The 25630-nt window shown below is 46.0% G+C and overlaps 1 protein-coding gene across 1 annotated transcript in view; it reads right to left on the reverse strand.

Moving 5' to 3' along the window:
• PEAK1 (pseudopodium enriched atypical kinase 1) overlaps positions 1-25630 on the reverse strand; it is a 111733-nt gene that overhangs the window by 47389 nt on the left and 38714 nt on the right. Inside the window, exon 3 of the mRNA XM_060260375.1 lies at positions 21870-22030. The gene's annotated coding sequence lies outside the window, so the exon portion shown is untranslated. The remainder of the gene's footprint in view (positions 1-21869; positions 22031-25630) is intronic.

Consider the following 25630-nt stretch of genomic DNA (forward strand, 5'->3'; position numbering starts at 1 on the left):
TTGCTCTTTTCTACTCCTACACACAGACTAACATGGCGACCCATGTAGAAACTCTGATAGTTTAGTTAGTTGAACTAATATTGCAATCTGGGATTTGCTATGACCACAGTAGGCTGCTTTGTGTTTAATGGTGGCTCAATGGCAGAATTTCTCCTGCCCCATCCAGTGGCAGATGCTCAAGGCTTCTTCAAATATTTATTTCCAGGTAAACCTTAAATGCCATTACAAAAGCACCTGTTTGCCTGGGGATTCTGAGGACTGTGTGCCAGGAGTCCTTCCCCAGTTTTGGAAACATGAAATCATGCATATTCGCTAAACAAATAAACCCAGCCTAACTTTATATATTCTGAGGAGCGCTCAGCTTGCTGTGACCACCCAGGAAGATGGTTGCAGTAGGAAGCTTACCAAACATATTAACTGTGTCGGCAGCAGTGGTGTGAGAGATTACTACAAATGTAGTCAAAACTAGAACAGTCAATACTCAAATCCACAATCTGGCCTTTTTATACACAATGTTTGGTTCCAGTCACCTAGTTCAAAAAGATCAGAGAAAGCTGGAAGGGACACGGACAAGAACTGAAGTTCTGTAGGTATGGGGACACAGTAGTCCATATGAGGAATTTCTGCAGTCTTTAATTTAGAAAAAGGGATGATTTAAAATTAATAAAGTTATGAAAAGCATGGAATAAGGAAAAAATTGTCATACTACCAACAACTAGGGGGCCACCTGATAAAACTGACAAGCAATAAGTAGGGTCACGATTATTATATTTTTTAAAAAGTACGGTACTTCTTACACAACCCATTTACAAAACGTATGCCAAAAGGAAATAATGGCCCTAATGGCCAGATGGTTTTAAAAAGGACTGGACACATTCATGGAGGCCCGGTCTTATCAAGAGCTACTACTCAGGAGAGCAAAGGAGACTCTCCCTGTATAAGGGGCAAGATGGCCCGTGAATAACAGACCGCTGGGGACAGCTATTGCCTCCATAGTCAGCTTGTGATCTCCCAGAAACACCCAGCAAGTTACTGTCAGAAAAAGACTGCTGGACTAGATGGACCTTTGGCTTTAGAGCTGTGATCGGCTCCTGCACACATACCATATCCTAAGCAGATATTGGCCCTGAAAACTGAATGGGTGTTGCCTTCATGCTTTTTCCTAAATAGAAGTACAGTCTTTGTGCTTAAAGGCATATAAAAAAAGTAAAGGTCTCTCGGCTTGGCTTCGCGAACGAAGATTTAAGAAGGGTGCAATAGTCCACGTCTGCTGCAGGCTCGCTGGTGGCTGACAAGACCAATGCGGGACAGGCAGGTCCGGCCACAGTGGCTGCAGGGAAAAGTCTGATTTAGGGTTGGTGCTGTAGCAGTGCGATTCTTCCTCAATCTCCTTTTGTCCTCAAGACCAGCTATGCGTGCGTTCTCAAAAGAAGAGACAGCCTGGTGGATGGTGTGCCTCCATGCTTTGCGATCTGAGGCTAGGTCAGACCACTGGTGATGGTTGATGCGACAGGTGCCAAGGGATTTCTTCAAGGAGTCCTTGTACCTCTTCTTTGGTGCCCCTCTATTTCGATGGCCGGTGGAGAGTTCGCCATACAGGGCAATCTTGGGAAGGCGGTGGTTTTCCATCCTAGAAATATGCCCTGCCCAGCGCAGCTGCGTCTTCAACAGCAGTGCCTCGATGCTGGTAACCTCCGCCCGCTTGAGAACTTCAGTGTTGGTCACAAAGTCACTCCAGTGGATGTTGAGGATGGTGCGAAGGCAGCGCTGATGAAAGCGCTCAAGAAGTCGCAGGTGATGACGGTATAAAACCCACGATTCAGAGCCGTAGATGAGGGTTGTCATCACAACCGCTTTGTAAACATTGATCTTTGTGCCTTTTTTCAGATGCTTGTTGCTCCACACTCTTTTGTGCAGTCGGCCAAAGGCACGGTTTGCCTTTGCCAGCCTGTTGTCGATCTCCTTGTCGATCTTAGCATCTGAGGAGATGATGCACCCCAGGTAGCTGAACTGCTGGACTGTCTTCAGAACTGATTCACCCACAGTGATGCAGGGAGGGTGATAATCTTCCTGGGGTGCAGGCTGGTGGAGAATTTCTGTCTTCTTCAGACTAACTTCTAGGCCGAATAGCTTGGCAGCCTCTGCAAAGCAGGACGTCATATGCTGCAGAGCTGATACCGAGTGGGAGACGAGTGCAGCATCATCAGCAAACAGTAGCTCTCGGATGAGTTTTTCCATTGTCTTGGAGTGGGCCTTTAGTCGCCTCAGGTTGAACAGGCTGCCATCGGTGCGATAGCGGATGTAGACACCATCGTCATCATCTAGATCCACTGCGGCTCTTTGAAGCATCATGCTAAAGAAGATCGTAAAGAGAGTTGGCGCGAGAACGCAGCCTTGCTTTACACCTGTGCCTATTGGGAAGGTCTCCGAGAGGTCGTTGCAGTGTCTGACTTGGCCTCGTTGGTCTTCGTGTAGCTGGATGATCATGCTGAGGAACCTTGGGGGACATCCTAAACGTTCCAAGATTTGCCACAGGCCTTTCCTGCTAACGGTATCGAAAGCTTTGGTAAGGTCGACAAAAGTCACATACAGAGCCTTGTTTTGTTCCCTGCATTTCTCTTGGAGCTGCCTGAGAACAAATACCATGTTGGTGGTGCTCCTGTTAGCTCTGAAGCCGCACTGGCTCTCTGGGAGGAGTTCTTCTGCAATGGCGGGCACCAGTCTGTTCAGGAGTATTCTGGCAAGGATTTTGCCTGCGATGGAGAGCAGGGTTATCCCTCGGTAGTTGGAGCAGTCTGACTTTTCCCCTTTGTTCTTGTATAGGGTGATGATGATTGCATCGCGAAAGTCCTGTGGTAATTTGCCTTGTTCCCAGCAGGTGACAAGTACTTTGTGAAGTGAGCTATGTAGTACTGTGCCCCCATGCTTCCAGATCTCTGGTGGAATTCCATCAACTCCTGCTGCCTTGCCACTTTTCAGTTGCTTGATGGCTTTAACAGTCTCTTCTAGAGTGGGGATCTCATCCAACTCTGTTTTCACTGGTTGAAGTGGGGTGAGGTGAATTGCTGAATCTTGAACTACGCGGTTGGCACTGAAGAGAACCTGAAAATACTCCGACCACCGGTTCAATATGGATGCCTTGTCTGTGAGGAGCACTTGGCCGTCTGCACTACGCAAGGGACTCTGAGTCTGATATGATGGACCATATACTGCCTTCAGGGCTTCGTAGAACCCTCTTAAATCACCAGTGTCTGCACACAGCTGGGTTCTCTCAGCAAGCTTGGTCCACCACTCGTTCTGAATGTCTCGAAGCTTGCACTGGAGGTTGCTACATACAGCGCGAAAGGTTGCTTTTTTCCTAGGACAGGAGGGCTGAGCAAGATCTGCTTGGTAGGCAGATCTCTTTTTTGCCAGTAAATCTTGGATCTCTTGATTGTTCTCATCAAACCAGTCCTTGTTCTTCCTTGTGGAGAACCCGAGGACTTCTTCAGAGATCTGCAGGACGGTAGTTTTTAGGTGTTCCCAGAGTGCTTCTGGAGAAGGGTCTGTGGGGCAACTGGGGTCCTCAATTCTTGACTGGAGTTTTGCCTGGAAGGCAGCTTTAACTTCGGTTGACTGGAGACTGCCAACCTGAAACTTCCTCCGAGGGATACCTCCTCTCCTGGGTGTGGGTTTAAAGTGAAGACGGAGATTGCAGTGTACAAGACGATGATCCGTATGACATTCTGCACTGGGCATTACTCGGGTGTGTAAGACATCTCGAAGGTCTCTCTGGCGCACCAGAATGTAGTCGATAAGGTACCAGTGCTTGGACCGTGGGTGCATCCAGGTTGTCTTCAGACTGTTCTTCTGCTGGAAGATAGTGTTGGTGATGGTGAGCTGGTGCTCCATGCAGAATTTTAGCAGGAGGCGCCCGTTGTCATTGCAGTTGCCAATGCCGTGTTTGCCAAGTACTCCTTTCCAGGCTTCCGAGTCTTTACCTACTCTGGCATTGAAGTCACCAAGGATGATCACCTTGTCCTCTGTAGGGGTCTTCCGTACGAGGTTGTGTAGATCAGCATAGAACTTGTTCTTTTCTGCAGGATCTGCTTGAAGGGTTGGGGCATACACACTGAAGAGTGTTGCATGCTGCTTGTTTTGAAGTGGGAGGCGTATGGACATGATGCGATCTGAGTGACCTGTTGGCAGGTTTTCGAGTTTGGAGGCAATGGAGTTCCTGACCATGAAGCCAACGCCAGAAAGGCGGCTCTCAGCCTTTGACTTACCTGACCAGTAGAGGGTATAGCCAGCACCGTGTTCTTGAAGACTACCTTCCTCAGGGAAACGGACCTCACTGAGAGCTGCTATGTCGATATTCAACCTGTGTAAGCACCAGTCATTTTCAACTCTGGGGTGACGTTGCTTTCACAACGTTTTCACAGCAGACTTTTTACGGGGTGGTTTGCCATTGCCTTCCCTGGTCATCTACACTTTCCCTCCAGCAAGCTGGGGACTCATTTGACCGACCTTGGAAGGATGGAAGGTTGAGTCGACCTGGAGCCAGCAACCCGAACCAGCTTCCGCTGGGATCCAACTCAGGTCATGAGCAGACGGCTCTGACTGCAGTACTGCAGCTTTACCACTCTGTGCCACGGGGCTCCGCTAAAGGCATATACCTCTTTACAATTGTTTTGTTAAGGTTAAACTGAAAATTGCATGCTTGAAATCTTTCTCTTCCAATATACCCAGCTGTAGACTTGTAACAATGCTATTTTTTCCTACTCAGAAACACTCTGCTATGAAACGTTCAGGTGTATTTCTGGAAGAATGAAATCAATACACCGAAAGCATACCACTCAAAGGCAGGAAGCCAAAAGATACAATAGGCAAGAGGAATTGGAAAAGACAAGAACTGATGTCCCATGTACAAAAGAATTACAGCAACGCTGGATCAATGAGAAAATTACATTAGACAGGGGGAAAATGAATCTGATTCCAGTAAAGAGAACAAATGTCAATCTGCTTAAAATACTTACAGCTTATCTTTGTGCAATTAGCTTTACACAACTATTTGCTGTTAAATTATTGTAAGGGCAGGAGACTCAGCACATCCATGCCATTTTATAGCAGAGGTAATCTGAAGATACCGTCCCATGTTTGGAAGCAACACACTTGAGTATTGATGGCCAAGCTTCACCATGCCCTCCTTTATCAGCTTTCAGAAGTATCTGGCTGATGCCGTTGGAGACAGAATGCCAAATGAGAGCTCACTCTGCTCTCCTCCTCCTCGTTGTGACGACAGAGAGTCTTTGAAAGAAACAGCCAAGTCTCCAGTTCTCTGTGGCTCCTGTACACTTATAATGGTCATGGAGACATGTAGCTTTTGGATCAAATGCAGTTGCCGGTGGTTATAAACCCACTCCATCATCTGCCATCACAGTGAATTAAGAGGACATTTACACAAAAAAGCCTAAGTTCCAAGGACACAGGTAACATGCTTTGTATTGAGCTACAAAGGAGCCCCATGGTGCAGCGTGGTAAAGCTGCAGTACTGCAGTCCAAACTCTCTGCTCATGACCTGCGTTCAATCTGGTGGAAGCTGGGTTCAGGCAGCTGGCTCAAGGTTGACTCAGCCTTCCATCCTTCCGAAGTCGGTAAAATGAGTACCTAGCTTGCTGGGGGGAAAGGGTAGATGACTGGGGAAGGCAATGGCAAAGCACCCCGTAAAAAGTCTGCGGTGAAAACGTCGGGATGCGACATCACCCCAGAGTCGGAAACAACTGGTGCTTGCACAGGGGACTACCTTTACCTTTATTGAGCTACAACAGACTAGAAAACACCTTAGAGAATGCTAAATCGAATGAAAACTGTAGAAGGTTTGCAGGGGATGGGGAACAGGTGAAGGCGAGCACAACTCCAGGTGGGGATTCAGGGGATTTAAGCCCAGGGAAGGACTGGCAGCTGAGAGTGTGACAGGAGCAAGGAATGTGGAACCAGCGAGCTGCAGCTGTAACCAAAGCCCTGAATAAACAACTCTGCAAGGTACTCAGTGTCCTCTTCCTTTCATTCGTCCCAAAAACATTCAAAGTTGTACATTTCAATCATTTTTGCATTCTTGTACTTTACAACACCAAAATTACATCACAGATTAAATTCATAGCTCTATAGTATGTAATATTTGCATAGAGGAAAGCTAACAAGTTCTGTAACTAGTAAATGGTGGTGGAAAGTGCCGTCAAGTTACAGCTGACTCATGGAGATCCTATGGTGTTTTCAAGGCAAGACAGAGACATTCAGAGGTGGTTTGCCATTACTAGTCTCCACATCACAGCCCTGGTATTCCTTGGTGGTCTCCCATCCAAATACTAGCCAGGGCCTGACCCTGATTAGCTTCTGAGATCTGACAGGATTGGGCTAGCCTGGGCTGCCAGGTCAGGGCACATGGAATAAGAGAGAGAAGGGCTGTAATAATTATCTAAAGCCATAGAATGGAAAATAGCGAGCCCTGTGGTGCAGAGTAGTAAAGCTGCAGTACTGCAGCCGGAGCCCTCTGCTCACGATCTGAGTTCCATCCCGGCAGAAGCTGGGTTCAGGTAGCCGGCTCCAGGTTGACTCAGCCTTCCATCCTTCTGAGGTCAGTAAAATGAGTACCCAGCTTGCTGGGGGGAAAGTGTAGATGACTGGGGAAAGCAATGGCAAACCACTCCGTAAAAGGTCTGCCGTGTAAACGTCGAGATGCGACGTCACCCCAGAGTCGGAAATGACTGGTGCTTGCACAGGGGACCAGCTTTACTATCGAATGGAAAACATTTATATCAAGGTACTCCTGGCCATTACTAAAAACAGGCCCACAGACAATTTTGCATTAGAAATACAGGACTAACTCTGTTCATTATTTCTAGGACTCTTGAGCCATTTTCCACGGAGTATAAAAATAATGCCCCTAGTGTACCCATCCTTGGTTCAAGTTTTGTTTCCAGTGGTTAAATTGCAGCTCCTGAAATACTGACTAATTAACTATTATACCTATAATTATGTCCAGGGCCTGACAGTAGGCACCACTTGCTAGATGTCCTGAAAACAGAAACGACCAGGAAAAATAAATCCTTATAACTCAAGCCAGAGAAAAGAAAAGATTAAGCAAATCTCTGCATTCAGGTCAACACTCAATGTTGCTCCTACCAGTATATTAGTAGTTTTACTTTCTATAAAAACAACCCTCTCGTTCAGGGGTGTCAAACATGCAGTTCGGGGGCCAAATCAGGCCCTCGGAGGGCTCCTATCAGGCCCTCGAGCAACTAGCCGTCATCTGTTTCCTTCGCCCTCTCTCTTGCTTCCTTCTGCATCACAGTTTGCTTTGCAAGGCTTGCTCAATTGCACAGGAGCTACAGAGCAAAACCTCTATTTTCTCCATTGGCTGAGGCTCCTCCCTTGGGGAGGAAGGGGGGAGGAATAGCCTGCTTTGCCAGACTCTCTCAATTGCACAGCAGAGCTACTGAGCCAAGCCTCTGTTCCTTCTATTGGCTGAGGCTCCCCCCCCCCCAGTCCCCTGGGGAAGGAAGGAAAGAGCCAGAGCTTCCTTTGCCCAGTTCCCTGGATCCCATGGGAGAAATGCAAAGAAAGCATCTTTAAGACCAATGAGTGCTAATCTTTAAAGCATGTTTTAAGTTTTTTTAAAATATATATATATTTGTGTTTGTGTTCTTTATAAAATTTATATCTCTGCTACCTAATCTTAAATAGATACATACATGGCCTGGCCCAACATGGCTTGGCCCAACCCGACATAGCCCGGCCCAACAAGGTCTCATTTATGTCAGATCTGGCTCTCATTACAAATGATTTCGACACTCCTGCTCTAGTTCTTTCACAGCAATGGAATTAAAGTTGTGTTTTTTTCTCATGGACATGTGTAGTCAACCACAACATGTCAGGTAAAACACAGACGTGTTGCCAAAGAAATGCTCCTGGCCAGTTTTCCAGCTTCAGTCCTGCTGTTTCCAACAGCCCCTCTAGTTGTGGCCACATTCACAACCCCGATGGAAATGCCTGCCGGCCAAAGATTTCCAGGGGTGGCTCTTCCTGATGAATCATGGATTTAAAAGCCTGCACTAAAATGTAAATCTGTCAAGAGTTCTGCACTGAAAAGTGGTGGGCTGTGGAACAAAACAGAAGCAAAACTCAGAATGCCTCCAACCGGACAGCTGTGAGCTCACTGGTACACAGATGCTGCGTCTGGCGGGTGCCTGGGCGAGAGACGTCCTGGAAATCCTATGCATGCCAAAAGGGAAGAAAGGCAAGATAGAAACGTAACACTTTTGGATGTGCCTATTCAGAAGCCCACTGCATACAACAACCGATGCATCACTTCATAATTAGAAGGAAAAGAGTCAATGTGTACTTCCTGATTTACAATACTGTCAAGACTTCAGCATATGCATCCTAGGCCGGGATGTGAGGCTGGCTGGTTTCTATAGCAACTGCATACACAATTTTTATTCTTAACACAGTTTTTACTGCTTCCTTTTTACACAATTTTTTTTTTTGCTCATTGTAAGGTTGATAATGGTGATTGTGCCTTTGTCAGCTCGGAATATCTATCAGCAGTTGCCATAATTAGCCTCACTGGAAATGTAGACAGAAGCAGTTGGTGGGTTTGGTTTTTTTTTTTTTTTTTAAAAGAGAATTACATTCCTATCAAGATGTAGGATACTATTTTCCCCCTTTGAGCAGGGGATAGAACAAATGATGCATTCATTAGAAAGCAAAAGCTGCAGAAGAGTGAAGACAAAAAGAATTGGAATGATATAGTGATTAAAAGAACGTTCTTGTTATTACAGCCAGGTGCACCCCTGGATATTCTTGGTCTGCCTTTTGTTTCATTAGACAATCAAAATCCCAGGAACGTTTATTCTTTGATCTCTTTTCACAGTTTACAAAGCATTAAAAAAGAGGATCTTCCCAATTCTAAGCAAGAAACTCCATTAAGTTCCTTGGGCTCATCTCTATTTTCAAGTATACGATATATTGAAGATCCCATTACAAAAAGGCCACGAAAGGCAAAGCTACCTGATCTGGGAAGTGACTGATGCAATTCATGTTGGAGTCTACTATTTAGAATGTAGCCAGGAGGTTTTCTTTGTCCCACAGATTTACAGGAGAAAGTCAGAGATTTATAAGTCAACGGGGAGCATTAAAAGAGGGAAAACGTATTTGATAAAGAAATTTAATGGGGCAAAGACAGGGCAAGTGGAAACCACGGTGGACCCTCAGGGTGGGATGGGGAGACAACAGATGACTGTCACTCTGTCCACAACCCATGTGTATGCATGTTAAGTGGCACCCAGTCACTTCCAGCTTATGGTGACCCTTTGAATTAATATCTTCCAAAATGTCCTACTGTTAATAGCCTTGCTTCAGGTCTTGTAACCTGAGGGTACTACTTCATACCTTTTACTGGCGGTGAAAAGTGCTGTCAAGTCACAACTGACATGGCAACCTCGTAGGGTTTTCAAGGCAAGAGACATTCAGAGGTGGTTTGCCACTGCCTGTTTCAGTGGCTATTAGCCACAGCTTATTGATGGAACTCTCTGTCTGGGGCAGTGATGCTCCGTATTCTTGGGGGGGGGGGATACAGTGGGAGGGCTTCTAGTGTCCTGGCCCCACTGGTGGACCTCCTGATGGGACTTGGACTTGGTTTTTTTGGCAACTGTGTGACACAGCAAGCCGAGATGCAGAAGGAAGCAAGAGAGAGGGAGAAGGAAGCAGATGACAGACAGTTGCTCGGGGGGCCTGATAGGAGCCCTCCGGGGGCCTAATTCGGCCCCTGAACAGCATGTTTGACACCCCTGGTTTAAAATAATAAACAAACAAACAAAGTGGCAGGGCCGGCCCTGGAGCTATGCCACTCCCCACACACCCTCACCATTGCTATCATATAAACTAGCTGAGTCCTGCCTTGGAGGTCTCCTATCCAAATACTAGCCAGGGCCAGCCCTGCTGAGCTTCCAAGATCTGACAAGATCAGGTTAGCCTGGACTCTCCAGATCAGGGCCATACCAACAAAACGGCCTGCAACTGTGTGCGTCCTTTAATGACTTCCAGAGCTCTGGATGTTAAAAAAACAAACTAAGGATAAAGAAGATGCCAGGACATGATGCAGAGCCCTGTTGCAGTCTGCATTGTGCTCAGATATTAGATGAAGGGCTGATGTTGGCATCCAGTGACTCCCAGCTATTTTACGACTGAGGGATTAGAAAAACAATTACATTGCACAGAAAATACAAACACCGTCAAATGGCCCTTACACCTCTCTGACTAGTGGGAATTAAAATCTCTTTTCAGGAGAAAGAGAGAGAGAGAAAGAGAAAGAGCAAAGAAAACACTTGCATTAACCGTGGTGTCAAATTTAAGATGTTCACGAGGTACAGTCAATTAAGTCCAAATTATGTAGTGCTGCTTCACGTTGCAGCCTCTTACAATCTCTCGCTGGTCATGGTCCTGTATTAACACTGTATTAGCTTTAGGCATACAAATTTAAGAAGCTTTAAGGTGTCGTATGTTAGTCACCCTGCGTCCACATTAAGCGTGCTTGGAACTGGGCTGTGTCTGAAGGTCCGGACCGAGGAATCCCCTCCGTCATGGTACAGGAACAGAATCTCCCAAGGGAGAGTGATAGCAAGGGCAGGGACAAGGCCAGCCCTGCCACTAAGCAAACTAGGTGATTGCCTAGGGCGCCAGCCTTCTGGGGGCACAGAATTGGGCACCTCCCCATGTGACTCGGTGATGCCATCAGTGCGGGGGAGGGGGGCACCAGAAGTTAGCCTTGTCTAGGGTACTAGACATGTCTCTTGCAGGGCCATGTGGTAACCCAGCTACGGTTGGATCAAATTCTAAGGCATTTATGCTTCAATCTTAGGCCTCTTCCATGCATTCTGAACACTGCTAGTGTGAGCCAAACTAGACATTACTTTTTCGCACTTGGATACAAATGCATTCAAGGGTTCCCTGCAGTCATACAGCAGCTGTTGGGGAAGGAAGGAAGGAAGGAAGGAAGGAAGGAAGGAAGGAAGGAAGGAAGGAAGGAAGGAAGGAAGGAAGGGAGGGAGGGCCCAATTGGCACAGAACAGCACTGTGAGAAGAGGAAGTGCTCCTGCCTCCCCCACCAGTTTTTTTGAGCAAAACCACACGGTGGGAGAGTTATTTTGCCAATTTTTCTGCTCTACCAGGAGTATCTATACCTGCAGAGCAGAAAAACTGGCAAAATAACTCTCCCCTGTGAGCACAAGAAAACTGCTGGGGTGGGGGGGGGGGCAGGGGCTCTTCCTTACTCTACAGTGCTGTCCCAAGCCCACTGGGACTCTCCTTTTTTCTAAAGGAGCAGTTCCCCACAGCTTTTGTGTGGCTGCGGGGAATGCTTGAATGCACCTGTATGCAAAAAAAAAAAAAGTAATGTCTGATTTGGCTCTTATTTAGATGCCCCCTCCCCTGCCCGGTTCTTCTGCTGTTCCTCCTTTTTCCTTTTCACACTCCAGGAGTAGACAAGAAGTTTTTCTTTTTGTTGTTCATGTTCTATTTCCTTGGTTCCTCTCCATTCTGAAGAAACTGCTGATTTCTAGCAACGTTAAACTCCCAAAGGGAGAGGGATAGCTTGCCACAGAGTGGATCACAAAACGTGTCTCTTTGGGTCTGAGTAAGCCTTTCCCAGCAGCTAGGTATCAACAGCTCATCAAAACATTTACTGTTGAAACAACCTAGAGTGCAAGCTTGTGTTTTCCTCGTTAAAAAAATACACATAATAATTGCTGTTGACATTTAAATCATCCTCAATAGGGCTTCAAAAGCCCTAAGGAAAATGTTTGTGTGGAGAACTAATGACAACTTCCATCTCAGCGTGCTACAAAATACCTTTAAAAAAAACAAAGGGTACTGAATTGGAGAGGTGGATCGTATAAAAGAACAAACAGTCCAGATTCGGAGAAAAACTTTGCTAGGATACAAAAGTGAGAACTTCCGTTCTCAGATGTTTCCTGCATTTCAACACAAACAAATGTGGAAAGGGGTTTCATTTGTGAAAGTTTCTCTCATAGGTTTAGAGCAGTGGTCCCCATACTTTGTGGCACCAGGGACTGACCCCAGGGCTGGCCCGCCCACTGCAGCCCCAGGGCCAGCAGGGTGGGGGCACCGAATTCAGCCTCCCCCCGCCACGCCTCCTCCTCTCTCCGTTTTCACAATTGTAAGGCCTGGGAAGGGGTGGTGAAGTGCCTCCTGGGTTCTTTAAAAGCCGACCTGCCCCTCGCTGATCAGCTGATTGGCGGGGAAAACCATGGCGGCAGCAATGAGCGACCCACTGAAAAAGCGGCGCTGCCCCTGCCTCCTCCCCACTTCCTTCCCATGCCCAGGAAGGAAGTGGGGAGGAGGCAAGGGCAGCGTCGCTTTTTTAGTGGGTCACTCGCTGCCGCCGCCATGGTTTCCCCCGCCAATCAGCTGATTGGGAGGGGGCAGGTCGGCCTTTAAAAAACCCAGGAATGCTTCACCGCCCCTTCCTGGGTCTTAAAATTGTGAAAATGGAGGGGGGGGGGAAGATGCCGCGGAGGGGGGGCAGCAAGGCTGTGCGGCCCCATTGCTAACAGGCCGTGGACCGGTCCTGGTCCACGGCCTGGGGGTTGAGGACCCCTGGTTTAGAGTACATACATACTTTAGATCAGAAGCAAAACTGAATAAAAAAGAGTGGTCACGTTTCAGTCTGAGAAGCCAAATTTACACAATTTGCTTCATTTACATTTCTCTGCAATGGGGACCCACAGCGGTTTACAACATCTCCACTTCTCCATATTCAGGGCTGTAGTCCCGATGCAAACTGAAGCAGCAGACTGATGAAAACATATCAATGAAAGGGTAGCTGGAAGATCAAAGGTGACAGTGAGCTCTGGCAAGACACAGTAAAAATCTGGTGGCTGGTTCTTTCTTTCGTGGACTCGATGTAGACCCTGCCAAACCTCATGCTTAGCCCAGAGTTACGGCAATTCCAAAGGCAGCTGTGCCATGGAGAATTGGAGAAGAACGTGTGCTACTGTGGAGAGGTGAGAGAAAGCAGGCAAGCATCTCCAAATGAAAGCTTGACTGTTGCACAAAAGGGAGCTCAAACCAAAGAGAGGGTTCTAAACTGCAATTAGTGCAAGCTGTGATTTGGTATGATATATGAATTGAATTTTATGGTGTTAAGTTGTCAGGTTCAAGTACATAGAACTAACCGCTTTCACTGACAAAGACAGCACATTTTCTTTCATGGAGCTAAATAATCTGACAGCTCTCTCAAAATGCCACAGCTTACTCTCTCATAGAATGCCACAAGTATTATATTTTATTCTCTCAAGATTGAAAACTACTACTATGAAAGCATCTACTTCAGCCACATAAAATCACAAGAACGGTCCTGTTGGATGAGACCAGTGGCCCACCTAGTCCCAGCATCCTGTCTTACACTGTGGCGAACCAGTTCTTCTGGAGGTCCAGCAACAGGCAGAGAGGCTGAGATCTTTCCCTGCTGTTGCTCCTGGCACTGGGATTCATTCACAGGCTGAATTCCTTCTAAACACCAAGGATAAGAACATAAGAAAAGCCCTGCTGGATTAGACTGATAGTCCACCTAGTCCAGCATCCTCTCTTACACAGTGGCCAACCAGTTCCTCTGGACAGCCAACCACAGGGCATAGAGGCTGGGGATTCACAGACTCACTGCCTGTGAACATGAAAGTTCCCCTCAGTCACCTTTGCTAGCAGCTGATAGACCAGGGGTGTCAAACATGCAGCCTGGGGCCCAAATCAGGCCCTCGGAGGGCTCCTATCAGGCCCCCTAGCAACTGGCTATTGTCTGTTTCCTTCTCCCTCCCTCTTGCTTCCTTCTGCATCTCAGCTTGCTTTGCAAGGCTTGCTCAGCAGCCACAGAGCGAAACCTCAATTTTCTCTATTGGTTGAGGCTCCTTGCCCTGCTGTTCTCTTGGGGAGAGAGGGAAAGAGCCAGAGCTTCTTTTGCCCAGTTCCCTGGATCCCCTGGGAGAAATACAAAAAAAGCACCTTTAAGACCAACAAGTGCTAATGTTTTAAGCATGTTTTAAGTGTTTTTTTTAAAGTCATGTTTGTGTGTCCTTTAAAAAGTTTATATATCTGCTACCTAATCCTAAATAGGTACACACATGGCCCAGCCTGGCAAGGTCACATTTAGGTCAGATCCGGTCCTCATAACAAATGAGTTCAGCACCCCTGCAGTAGACCTATCCTCTATGAATCCGTCTTATCCCCTTTTAAAGCTGTCTACCTGTGTGTGACTATTACTACATCCTCCGGCAGTGAATTTGGCATTTCAATCATTCTCTGTGTAAAGAAATATTTCTTTCTGTCCATCCTGAACCTACTGCCCATCAGCTTCATTGGATGCCCTTGAGTTCTGGTATTTTGGGAAAGGGAGAAGAATTTATCTTTATCAACTCTTTCTACCTCCCTCCCCACATGTACAGGAAGTGCCAATAACAGCTTCAGCTTGTAGGCAAAGGTTTTAGATTAAATTAATTGGATTTTTGGCTAATGATCGAGAAGTTAGGGAGCTAATTAACTAAATAGCTATATAGGAATTGGCAGACTAGTTTAACTAGATCAGTTTAATTAATTTATAAAAACAGATAGATTGGCTGGAAGGAGGGGTGAGAAGAAGAGGGTAGCTCTAAAGGCTCCACCGGACTAGGGATCATTGACAAGATGACTGGCCTAGGGATACCAGTACTCCTGGGGAGGGGAAGATATGACGGTGGGACGAGGCAGAGTTATAAGGGAAGGAGATCGAGACATAAGAGTGCTCGACCCCCTTCCAGCCTCCGTCCCATCCCGACGGTGACAAGTAGTAGGACCAGGCTGAATTACTCGCCTCCGTCACTGGTGTTATGCAACGCCAGGTCCATTAATAATAAGACCTCCGTCCTGCGAGAGTTTCTGACCGAACAGGACATGGACCTGGCTTGCGTGACCGAGACCTGGGTGCGGGAAGGGGAGACGGTAGCTCTCTCCCAGACCGTTCCCCCGGGATACTCGGTCTTCCACCAGTCACGGACTAGCGGGCGGGGGGGAGGGGTGGCTCTTCTCATACGAGAGGCTTACTCCTTTAGGGCACTTCCGGCCCCAGAGATTCCAGGCATGGAATGTGTTGGCCTGATGTGGGATGTTGGGGAGGGGTTGGCGATTTGGCTGGTGTACCGACCGCCTAACGCACCGGCCAACGCCTTACCGTCCCTGGTGGAGGCCGCGGCGGGCTGGGCGTTGGAGCACCCAAGGCTTTTGGTCTTGGGTGACTTCAATGTCCATGCTGACGACGCGGCCTCCGGCCAGGCGACGGACCTGGTGTCATCCATGGCGACACTAGGACTCTCCCAGGTTATTACAACGCCCACTCATCAGGCGGGACACATGTTAGACCTGGTCTTTGCGGCCGGAATATCAGTGACTGATATTGCAATGGAAGCAGTGCCATGGTCAGATCACTTTGCCCTTAAGGCTCGTATGGGAGTGTCACCCAAAACCTGTTTAGGCGGAGAGCGTATTTTAGCTCACCCGCGGAGCCAGATGGACCCGCAACGGTTCCTAACGGCTCTTCGGGACACCTGGCCTGCTGGCGACTCCCTGGATGATCTGGTAGAGTCCTGGAACGATGGGCTCTCCAGGGCCATCGAGGAGGTCGCACCCAAGCGCCCTCTGCGTTCCCGCCCGAAGCCGTCGCCCTGGTTCAACCAGGGGCTGCGGCAACAAAAGCGGGGACTCAGACGGCTAGAGAGGCAATGGCGGCGTACTCGAGACGAAGTGACCCGAACATCTTATAGAGAGAATTTGAAGGCCTACGAGATGGCAATCAAAGCCGCAAAGAAAGCGTTCTTTGCGGCTAAGATTGCGTCCGCAACTTCGCGCCCGGCCCAATTGTTCGACATAATTAGAGGACTTACAACACTGCCGCAAGGCAGACCAAATTCTATTGAATTGGAAATAGGCTGTGAGGCTTTTGCGAAATTTTTTGTGGATAAAATCGCGTCACTCCGCCCCGACTCCTCTGCCAATTTTGAGACAGTTAGTGAACCCGAGGCTCCGAGCCTGTCTTCGGATTATACGCTGGATGACTTCGACCCCCTCAGCCTGGAGGAAGTTGACAGGATACTCTTAGCTGCTCGCCCAACTACCTGTAAATTGGACCCATGCCCTTCCTGGCTTATTAAATCTTGCCAGGGTGACCTTAGATATCCTATACGGGATATCATAAATAGATCCCTGAGGGAAGGGCACTTTCCAACGCCACTTAAAGAGGCCGTGGTCCGTCCCCTCTTAAAGAAACCATCTTTAGATCCGGCCCAATTGGCAAACTATCGGCCGGTCTCAAATTTGCCCTTTTTGGGCAAACTTATCGAGAGGGCAGTGGCGATGCAGCTGCAGACTTTCCTGGAGGATGCTTCCATCCTTGACCCATTTCAGTCCGGCTTTCGCCCGGGACATGGGACGGAGACGGTGCTGGTCGCCCTAATGGATGACCTTCAACGGCATCTGGATCGGGGCGGCTCGGCGGTGCTGATGTTGTTGGACCTGTCGGCGGCGTTCGACACGGTCGACCATCGGCTACTGAAGGGTCGCCTCGCCGACGCAGGGATTCAGGGGTTGGCTTTACAGTGGCTTTCCTCTTTCCTTGAAGGTCGGGGACAAAGGGTCGCAGTTGGGGGGGAGCTGTCCCGGAGGTGCACACTTGACTGCGGTGTGCCTCAAGGGGCGGTTCTCTCCCCGATGTTATTTAACATCTATATGCGACCTCTTGCCCAGATTGCCCGAAGGTACGGGCTAGGGTGTCATCAGTATGCTGATGACACCCAGCTCTATCTATTGATGGATGGCCAGCCGACCTGCGCCCCGGAAAATCTAGACCGGGCACTATATGCCGTGGCTGAATGGCTCAGACTGAGCGGGCTGAAGCTTAATCCTGCGAAGACAGAGGTCCTTTGCTTGGGTCGCCGTGGTCCGGAAGGGGGAATCCCCCTACCAGCCTTTGACGGTGCGCCGCTGATAGCGGCGGACAGGGTCAGGAGCTTGGGGGTGCTGTTGGAGCCTTCCCTAAAGATGGAGGCTCAGATAGCAGCCGCTGCCAAGTCCGCGTTTTTTCATCTTAGGCGGGCAAGGCAGTTGGCCCCCTTTTTGGAGCGCGACGACCTAGCAACAGTGATCCACGCCACGGTCACCTCGAGGTTAGACTACTGTAATGCCCTCTACATGGGGCTGCCCCTGTCCCGAACTCGGAAATTGCAGCTGGTGCAGAATGCCGCGGCCCGGCTGTTATTAGGTCTCCCAAAGCGGGAACACATTCAGCCGGGTCTTCGGACCCTGCACTGGCTTCCAGTAATATACCGAGTCCGGTACAAGGTGCTGGTTATCACCTTTAAAGCCCTATATGGCTTGGGACCTGTCTACCTGAAGGACCGTCTTTCCCCGCACGTTCCCCAGAGAGTACTGAGGTCGGGAACACAAAATCTCCTTACTATCCCTGGGCCGAAGGAAGCCCGGTTGAAGTCCACCAGAGAAAGGGCTTTCTCTGTTATGGCCCCTACATGGTGGAATCAGCTGCCGGAGGAGGTGAGGGCCCTGCGGGACCTTGTTCAGTTCCGCAGGGCCTGTAAGACGACCCTCTTCCGGCTAGCCTTTACTTAGCTTGAGAATTTTACTGTAACTTGCTGGATTCCTTTTATATATAGCTGAAATATTTATGTGTATTAATAACTAGGGTTTTATTTGTTTTATCTGTTTTAAATATGGATCCCTTTATATATGTAATTTTGATGGATCTACTATTGGAAGCCGCCCTGAGCCACTTGTGGGAAGGGCGGGATATAAATCTTAAATAAATAAATAAATAAATAAATAAAAAAGGTGCCTCATAGAATGTACAATAGACAACTTCTCTTCTCTGGTGGCTGGTAAAGCGTTTAGTTTATGTGATTTTTAGCCTGCCCTCCCCAGCAAGCGGGTTCAGGGTGGGTAGCAACAGTAACCATAAAATACTTAAAACAATAAATATAGATTTATAATTTAAACAAAATCAGATGGCAGCCAAAACAGTAAAACAAGTTAATATAATCCAAAAGTGTTCTGTAACTGGTGCAAAAGTGGACATTGAAGTAACCTCGGAACAATAAGAGTGGGCAAGGAGGAAAGAACACAATGGGAGGCCAGACTGGATGGTTACTGTTGCCTCAATAACTGTATTTTACAGGCCCTGTGGAATTATTTTAAGTCCTGCAGAGGGCTCGGACCTTGCTTGGGAGAACACTCCACCAGACTACTGCCAGAACAGAAAAGGCTCTGGCTCTGGTTGAAGTAAAGTGTATATGTTTGGGGCCAGGTCTGTTGAGTGCAGAGCTCTCTGGGGGATGTACCAAGGAGAGACGGTCCATTAGATATGTTTGTCCCAGAATGCACAGGACATTAAACTCAACCTGGTACTCTATATGAAGCCAATGCAGATGGCAGAGCACTGGTGTAATATGGGCTTCTAATGATGTTCCAGTGTGGACATGAGCAGTTAAGAGTCAGCCAGTGCTGGGATCAGAAGTCTGCCATTGAAATGCTTCTTCTTGGGAGCAAACTCCCTACCTGGGAGAAACATCATCACAAGGTTCTTGCAAATCCTGGTTAATGTTAAGTGTGGCGAGGGTGACACGCTGTGGCAACATTTCTCTTATGGTAATTTGCTCTTCAGACCAGGGTGCTGTTGGTGGTAAAGGGGAGCACATATTCCCAAGGCTAGTTCATGGCCACGATTAAGAGGAAGTCAGTTTGTGGCATGCTATCTTTCATTAGGCCACCTTTTGTGACCACAGGTGGTCACAAGCCTGTTCTACAGAATCCTCCACAACAGTCTTCTAGATTCTAGAACAACAACTCCACACTACGATGGTGGTCCAAGGGCCACCTATGTCCATTTGCAACAGGGGGATACAGAGCTACCTGACAATGGCATTTTAGGATTCCTGAGCTGACAAGTGTAAAAAAATGGCAAACACTCCAAAAGTGCCATGTAAAACACACATTATTGTCCTTAGCACCAACAACAGGTATCAACTCCCTTCCTCTTAAAGAAATGTACTTCCTTCCTGATAACTGCATTCTTCTGACCAAATGCAAATTTAGAAGTTGTACCGCTCTTCTAGATTTCACCCAGTGAGTCAAAAGGAAAAAATGTGTTCTCCAGCAGTGAGAACCCACCCAGTGAAATATGTATCCAAAGCCAAGAATGTCTTTCCATACAACATCCTCCGGTTGTTCTCAAGAGAAAACCCTCTCTTTGCCTTCTTTTGCATTTCCTGTCCAGATAATATAAAGCATCTTCTGCTGAGAAAGTCCTGCCCAAATTGTACTCCCTGACCCTACCCAAACCAAGGAGGAACTATTTCCAAATCCAGCAATTTCCTTTAAACAAACACGTACTTTTACTGATAAACCTTTCTTAGCCAAGGAAACTTTAAACAGCTGTTTTTGCTGTCTTTTATTCATTCTGCCATGCCATTTATATAATGTTAAAATTTAGTCTGAAGAAATGTAAGAGCTACCACATCATTTATTCCAACCAGTTTTCCCCTTCTGAAAGCTTTTCAGAAGGGCTATTGATGGTTTTAACCGTCTTACAAATGCAACACAATCTTTATCACAGTGGTACACTATTCATTCATTGTGCTTTAAGAATGTACAGATATGAAGATCTCCCGCAGTTAAGTTACCTCAGAGTTTACAACTTCAAGTTGTTAAATAAACCAAAACGAAACAAATAAACCAAGACAAAACCAAACCAGTACAATATCATCCCCTTAGGATGGGTCAAACAAATTCAATTTTTTTCATGATCATAAGAACGTAAGAAGAGCCCTGCTAGATCAGACCAGTGGTCCGTTTAGTCCAGCATCCTGTCTCCCTCAGTGGTCAACCAGTTCCTTTGGATGGCCAACAATAGGGCAGAGAGGCCAAGGTCTTCAAAATAACATAAGAAGAGCCCTGATGGATCAGACCAGTGGTCCATCTAGGCCAGAATTCTGCCTCACACAGTGGCCAACTACTTATTCTGGTGGTCCAACAAGAGGACATAGAGGCTGAGGCCTTCCTATGATAAGAACATAACAAGAGCCCTGCTGGATCAAACTAGTGGTCCATCTAGTCCAGCATCCTGTCTCACACAGGGGCCAACCAGTTCTTCTGGAGGGACAACAGGGTACAGAGGCTGAGGCCTTATCCTGAGATTGCCTTCTGGCTCTGCGATTCAGGAGATCAGTGCCTCTAAACGTGGAAGTTCCCCTCAGTCACCATGGCTAACAGCCACTTATGGACCTATCCTCCATGAATCTGTCTAACCCCCTTTTAAAGCCATTTATCCCTGTGGACATCACTACATCTTCTGGCAGTGAATTCCAGAATTTTAATCACTGTCTTTGTAATGCAGTATTTCCTTTTGTCAATCCTGAACCTATCGCCTATCAGCTTCACTGGACGCCCTCGAGTTTAGTATTGTGGGAGAGGGAGAAAATTTATCTTTTAGGTTAGGTGAAATAAAACGGCCTCTTACACCTAAGACTGTAACGCATATGCGAATGTTAAGAGTATGTGCTAGTAGTATATCACAGGCAGCCAAAGCAACTGCAAGAATGAATGCTTAAAGAACTGTAAGCTAGCATTGCCCACAAACTCATGGTTTAGTTGGCCAGAGAGTACTGTATCACACAGAAAGAGCATCCTAAGACTGTTTAATGATCTGGGTCAAGAGAAGCAAGAAAAAAAGAGGTGGGGACAGCTGCTAGAAGATACAGAGCCAGAAGCGCAAAGTTAAATCTAGTTTTTTTCCTCAAATAAAGGACAAACCTGGTTTGGAAGTGTGCACAGCCAGGCCTAGCCAGGTGGTCAAGCCATGCTGCAATCCAAAGAGGACCCCAAACCTGCTCTTTCGCTCCTTCCTTTCTGCAGCTCTGCCAGATCACAACGTGGGCACTGGCACTCACACTGCAAGATTATGTTAGCAAATTTCAGCAGAGGGCCAAACTACACTTTGTGTGTTTTGGCGGGTCAGGGTTCTTCAGACCCATTTTGCCCACAGCCACATTGCAGGACCCCAACACACCAACTCCCCCCCCCCCCATATGCAGTTTGGCCTTGATTCTGAGAAGCACAGAATCAAATAAGGGACCTGCTGCATAATCACATCCCCCTTTTAAAAACGTATATTGTACATAATATTATTGTACATAATATTATTGGTTCCTTGAAGTTAATGCTTTTATTGTGGGAACACTGCATTTCCCCAAGACTTAAGCTACAATGTATTTCCTAGGATGTGGTTACAATTCTTGTGACTCCTTTGGACAAGGTGGCTGCACAAGAATTGCAATAAATTATCGGCTATTGCATAAGACACAGATTATGGCATCACAACCCCACGGATTATGGCATCGCAACCCCACCACCTCAAATGAGGCACACAATATTTTTTTTTAAACCTTAAACGGCACTAATTCAAGCAGCAAGATCAAGTCTCTATGCACATTTCTGTAATGTGATCTAACTGCTAGAACAACATTTAATCAAAAATGCAGATTACTACCTTTTCTTTTCTTTTAATTTTATTTTAATTTTCCTGAGGAAACAGAGTGAATCACAAAGCTAAATACCAAAAATACCCTAAATACAAGTTGCTTAAGCACTGATTTAGCAGCTCTAAGATTTATATATTTAAAACCTAACTAGCACAAAGAAGAAAATCCTGTGCAGTCTGTGTTATTTTAGGAGCCTGGAATGGGAAAGTAAATAAGAGAATGCAAGAATTAAAGAAAGGTTACCATTAAAGTCTGAAGCAGGAGCGGGATGCATCCCTGCGCCAACAGGTCGTTTTATAAGACCTTCTGATGTAGCGGGCGCTAAATCCTCTTGAAAAGTCAGAGTACGGCTGATTGATCCCAGCCAGATCCTTTTTCTTCATTTGTCAGCACAGGGATGCCTTCTGAAAAAGAAAAAAACTGAACTGTAATTGTGATGTAAAACCCGGTTCTAACAAACTGAACTTCTAGTCCCCTCTGCTCCAATCTTCCTTTTCACTCTCAATCTCTTTTCTCTCTATTATGTAATCCTGCCTTTTCCCTTCTATTCCTTAAACTTGACACCCAACTGTTCTTTTTCCGATTCTTCTTTCCTCCTCTATATCCACTCTATTGCTAAATCTTGGTGTTCACCTTTGTAACATCTACAAAAGTTACCTTTTGCTTTTTTTTTAAAAAAAATCATAACTCTCATGTTACTCCTTTTCTCTCTGTATGAAATCTCTTAGTCCTCATTCCATTTCTTCTGTTCATGTTAAAAGTTTTCCTTCTCTTGCACCCACTCATCTACCCGGTCTTGTTTTGAATCCATGTCCCCCATCTGCTATCTCTAGACAGCTGTCTTAAATGCACTGTTGAAAGGAGCAAAACAACAAAAATTTGGGCTGCATTTTAATAGACCTCACACATTTACTTGTTCTCACCACTCCCTACTATTGTGTGCCTCACTGTACTTAGGTTGCAAACTGGAGGGTCAGGGAGCCTGTCATATTTTCATTGTATGCAAAGTTTATGGAGGTGCTCTGATATCAACAGCCTTCTGAACAACCTTACAGCATAAGCTCAAATGTCCCTTCCTCTTCTTTCTCATTTCTTAAAATCAGTGAGATATATATATGAATAAAAATCTGCTCCATCCTATTAATTTGACTGCCCTGATCCAGGTAAAGGCCTGAGAAAGTCATATTGTGAGACAGTCCTCTTAAGAACTCACTAAAAAACCTACTAACTTGTATATCTGGCTGCATTACATTGTTTTCACCTTATTTCACTTTCTTTCCCAACATCCCACAAGTATTATTGTTAGCATTACATCTGGAATCCAAATTCACAGTATGATTGCCAAGTTCCAGGTGGTAGCTGGAGATCTCCTGGGATTTCAACTGATCTGCAGGGTGACAGAGATTAGTTCACCTGGAGAAAATAACCCCTTTGGAAAGTGGACTCTATGGCACTGTATCCTATTGAGGCCTCTCCCCCTCCCCAAACCCCAGCCCTTCAGGCTCTACCCCCCAAATCTCAAGGTATTTTCCAACCCAGAATTGGGAACCCTAGTTCACAATGCTTTGCATCTTTAAAAAGCATTCTATCTCCAGTTTCAACTGGAAAAGAGGTAAGCCTACCTTAATTCTCTCATCCTTTCAATCTTACTTAAACATCAGTTACAAAAAAATCTTAGGAGCATAATAAGTGAAATGATCAAAGAATTGCACATAGTATTTTTCCTTAGATGGATCATCCAATCCTAGATATGATGGCACATATAAAAGTTACAATAAAACACCTCAAGGTATCAGCGTTTGATTGCAAACCTACCTTTCAGGGAAAAACATATTTGAAAACGAAGCTTCTAAACAAGAGTACTCTTGAAAGGACTGGACAAGAACATTTTTTGTAAAGAGTTTATTAAAGCAAAAAGTATGGACGAGTAACTTAAAAAAAAAAACTAAATTAGATAACTCCTATATTGAATAACTGTGGACTTGGTTTCACCACCCCAAAAGGAGCACTACATTCTATTCCATGATGTACATTATAAGATGAAACATGTCAAATCTTTAATGAAACTTCTGGGAGATAATTGTTTTATTTTAAAAGTATTTATATCCGATCTTCCTGGTATTTGCCCAAGGCAGCACAAGATAGTCACTTCGAGACAGATTTTTAGGGAAACTGAAGGAGAAGGGGAACACAACGGATTTTCATCCAAGTGACAGGCTTCGTGGACTGTCAGCTGAATTCAAGCAGTGGTGGGCCTCTAAACAAACCATGTATCCAACAGCTGCTTCAAAATATTCTTATCACCTACACTGAAAGTGCCTCTTTATGAAAACTCTGTAAAGCTTGGGATGGGTGATTATTTCACAGATGTATTCTTCCATTATAGCACTAAAAAGTTGAGATTGGTGGCAGGTGACTTTCTGTCATGTCTGCAAAACGCAACAACCTGACATTTGATTGTTAGATTTAATAACTTCTATGTGGTTTTCACACTCTCTCCTGTACAGTGGGCTATGTAGAGAAATCCTACTTCTTACAACTGTGGGCCTATCAAAAAGCTTTCAACAGTTTCACTTTTAAATAAAATAAAATTCTTCGGCATAAAAATGCTTCACACTCTAATGTGAACTAATGATTACTTGATAATACCTAGGATATTGCTCTGTAACACTTCTGCTCTCATGTCAGAAGAAAGGATGGCCATGTCCAGATATTTCTCAGCAGTTATTGTATGGTGTTCCATGCCACGTATCCTTTAGCATTCTACCTAAAGCTGTTAAACAACGACTAGTATATGCTGTCATCTGCATCCTTATGACACCCTCTTCTATTTTTTTTAGTTGATTCAAGAATAGCAGCAAACCATGTGCTCCAATACCACTGGTGGTGATCAGTGTCTACTGGAGACAATGGCAGGAAAGAAATCCAGACAAGTTCAGAAGAAAGGGGCGGGATGAATTAGCTCCCGAGGGCTTCTTGATTCCATCTTTCCTCCAAAAGATTCAAAGGCAGGTTGTTGCCTACATGCTCTGATTTTGGTCTTCCTGAAGGCAGTGGATGATGAGGAGGAGGAGGAAGAAGAAGAGTTGGATTTATACCCCCTGCCCTTTACTCAGAATGGCTTACAATCTCCTTCCCTTCCTCTCCCCATGATAGATACCCAGTGAAGTAGGTGGGGTTGAAAGAGCTCTGAGAGAGCTGCTCTTGAGAGAACAGCTCTGAGACCCAAGATCACCTAGCTGGCTGCATGTGGAGGAGCGGGAATCAAACTTGGCTTTCCAGATTAGAGGCCACCGCTCTTAACCACTACACCAAACTGGACACTCTAGGAAACAGGATGCTGGACTAGATCAACCTTTGATCTGATCCCACTGGTCTCCTACTACTACTGGAAGTATTTAACTCACCTTGTACAACTTACCGTATTTTTTTGCTCCATAAGATGCACTCCCCCCCCCCAAAAAAAGGTGGGGGGAAAAGTGTGTGCGTCTTAAGGAGCGAATACTGCAAATAATTCACACAAACGCCTCTAAATTCACACAAACGGCTCTAAAAACTAGGTGCGTCTTATGGTCAGGTGCGTCTTATGGAGCGAAAAATACGGTAATTTTTCAGCTAAGCCCTTTAAAAAAATACATAAACTATTATACATTTTCTTAAGTGCTAAGACTGACAACTGTAACGTATAATAATTGGTACAAAAGAGAGACTTTAAGACCATTTTGAAGGTTTGAGTTGATTAAAAACGCAGCAGACTGCATTTTAACAGTGGTAGGGTGAAGAGAATCAGTTCTGCAAGCAAATGTTGATAGCGTCTGGGAATTTGGTGATATCAGCAAAAATTATTAGGCAGACTCAACATGAAGTCACCATGACCACCATGAAGAACACACACGATTATATTACCAATCTTTATTCAAAATAAAAATTCATAGCACATGGATGGAATATGAATACATTAACACATTAACTGTTGCCAGGTAAGAACCTAAGCCTGGGAACAT

Source organism: Heteronotia binoei, chromosome 19 (genome assembly GCF_032191835.1).
Source record: "Heteronotia binoei isolate CCM8104 ecotype False Entrance Well chromosome 19, APGP_CSIRO_Hbin_v1, whole genome shotgun sequence".
NCBI classification, from domain to species: domain Eukaryota; kingdom Metazoa; phylum Chordata; class Lepidosauria; order Squamata; family Gekkonidae; genus Heteronotia; species Heteronotia binoei.